The sequence below is a fragment of the Triticum urartu genome, chromosome 2A (genome assembly GCF_056163025.1).
Source record: "Triticum urartu cultivar PI428250 chromosome 2A, HENAU_Tu73, whole genome shotgun sequence".
Lineage (NCBI taxonomy): Eukaryota > Viridiplantae > Streptophyta > Magnoliopsida > Poales > Poaceae > Triticum > Triticum urartu.
In genome coordinates, this window is record NC_141874.1 from 136,052,734 (window position 1) to 136,055,629 (window position 2,896).

The window sequence follows — 2,896 nt, forward strand, 5'->3', positions numbered from 1 at the left end:
CAAGAGAAATTCTATCAACATTCCTAGCCAAATCATCAACTTTAAGCAATTTCTCTTCAAGCAAAGCATTAAAATTCTTTTCTGAATTCATAAACTCTTTAACACTATTCTCAAATTCAGAGGGCATCTTATTATAATTTCCATAAGAGTTGTTGTAGGAATTCCCATAATTATTAGAAGGATTACTAGGACATAGCCTAGGATTAAAATTCCCTCTATAAGCGTTGTTACCAAAATTATTCCTACCAACAAAATTCACATCCATAGATTCATTCTTATTCTCAATCAAAGTAGACAAAGGCATATCATTAGGATCAGAAGAAACACTCTTAGTAGCAAATAATTTCATAAGTTCATCCATCTTTGCACTCAAAACATTGATTTCTTCTATCGCATGCACTTTTTTATTAGAAGATCTTTCAGTATGCCATTGAGAATAATTAACCATAATATTATCGAGGAGTTTAGTAGCATCTCCTAAAGTGATTTCCATAAAAGTGCCTCCCGCAGCCGAATCTAAAAGATTTCTAGAAGCAAAATTCAATCCGACATAAAAATTTTGTATAATCATCCACAAATTCAAACCATGAGTAGGGCAATTACGTATCATTAATTTCATTCTCTCCCAAGCTTGTGCAACATGTTCATGATCAAGTTGCTTAAAGTTCATAATATCGTTTCTAAGAGAGATGATCTTAGCGGGAGGGAAATACTTAGAGATAAAAGCATCTTTGCACTTGTTCCAAATATCAATACTATTTTTAGGAAAAGACGAAAACCAAGCTTTAGCACGATGTCTAAGTGAAAATGGAAATAGCTTCAATTTAACGACATCATTATCGACATCTTTTTTCTTTTGCATATCACATAAATCAACGAAGTTATTCAGATGAGTAGAGGCATCTTCACTAGGAAGGCCGGCGAATTGATCTTTCATAACAAGATTCAACAAAGCAATATTGATTTCACAAGATTCAGTATTAGCAAGAGGAGCAATTGGAGTGCTAAGGAAATCATTATTATTGGTATTGGTGAAGTCACACAATTTGGTAGTATCTTGAGCCATCGCGACAAACAAGCAATCCAACACATGAGCAAACAAAAGGCAAGCGGGCAAAAAGAGGCAAATAGAGAGGGAGGATAGAGAGAGGGCGAATAAAACGGCAAGGGTGAAGTGGGGGAGAGGAAACCGAGAGGAAAATGGCAAATAATGTAATGCGAGAGATAGAGATTGTGATGGGTACTTGGTATGTTGACTTTTTGCGTAGACTCCCTGGCAACGGCGCCAAAAATTCTTCTTGCTACCTCTTGAGCTTAGGTTGGATTTCCCCGAAGAGGAAGGGATGATGCAGCAGAGTAGCGTAAGTATTTCCCTTAGTTTTTTAGAACCAAGGTATCAATCCAGTAGGAGGCCATGCTCAAGTCCCTTGTACCTGCACAAAATGATAGCTACTCGCAACCAATGCGATTAGGGGTTGTCAATCCCTTCACGGTCACTTATGAGAGTGAGATCTGATAGATATAGTATTTTTGGTATAGAGATGCAAAGTGAAAAGTAAAAGGCAAAGTAAAAAGCAAATCAAGATTAAAGTGATGGAGATTAATATGATGAGAATAGACCCGGGGGCCATAGGTTTCACTAGTGGCTTCTCTCAAGAGCATAAGTATTCTACGGTGGGTGAACAAATTACTGTTGAGCAATTGACAGAATTGAGCATAGTTATGAGAATATCTAGGCATGATCATGTATATAGGCACCACATCCGTGACAAGTAGACCGAAACGATTCTGCATCTACTACTATTACTCCACTCATCGACCGCTATCCAGCATGCATCTAGAGTATTAAGTTAAAAACAGAGTAACGCTTTAAGCAAGATGACATGATGTAGAGAGATAAATTCATGCAATATGAAATAAACCCCATCTTGTTATCCTCGATGGCAATGATGCAATACGTGCCTTACTGCCCATTCTTTCACTAGGAAAGGACACCGCAAGATCGAACCCAAAGCTAAGCACTTCTCCCATGGCAAGAACTACCAATCTAGTTGGCCAAACCAAACGGATAATTCGAAGAGACTTGCAAAGATAACCAATCATACATAAAAAAATTCAGAGAAGATTCAAATATTATTCATAGATAGACTTGATCATAAAGACATAAGCCCACAATTCATCGGTCTCAACGAATACACCGCAAAAAGAAGAAGATTACATCGAATAGATCTCCACAAGAGAGGGGGAGAACTTTGTATTGAGATCCAAAAAGAGAGAAGAAGCCATCTAGCTACTAACTATGGACCCAAAGGTCTGAGGTAAACTACTGACACTTCATCGGAGAGGCTATGATGATGTAGAAGCCCTCCGTGATGACGGCCCTCTCCGGCAGAGCTCCAGAACAGGCCCCAAGATGGGATCTCGTGGATACAGAAAGTTGCAGTGGTGGAATTAGGTTTTTGGCTCCTCATCTGATCGTTTGGGGGTATGTAGGTATATATGGGAGGAAGGAGTACGTCGGTGGAGCACCGAGGGGCCCACAAGGCAGGGGGCGGCGCCCCCACCCTCGTGACCGCCTCTTTGACTCCTTGGAGTAGGTTCCAAGTCTCCTGGATCACGTTCGGTGAGAAAATCACGTTCCCGAAGGTTTTATTCCGTTTGGACTCCATTTGATATTCTGTTTCTCCGAAATACTGAAATAGGCAAAAACAGCAATTCTGGGCTGGGCCTCCGGTTAATAGGTCAGTCCCAAAAAAATATAAAAGTGGAAAATAATGCCCAATATAGTCCAAAACAGTAGATAATATAGCATGGAGCAATCAAAAATTATAGATACGTTGGAGACGTATCACTCCCCCAAGCTTAAACCTTTGCTTGTCCTCAAGCAATTCAGTTG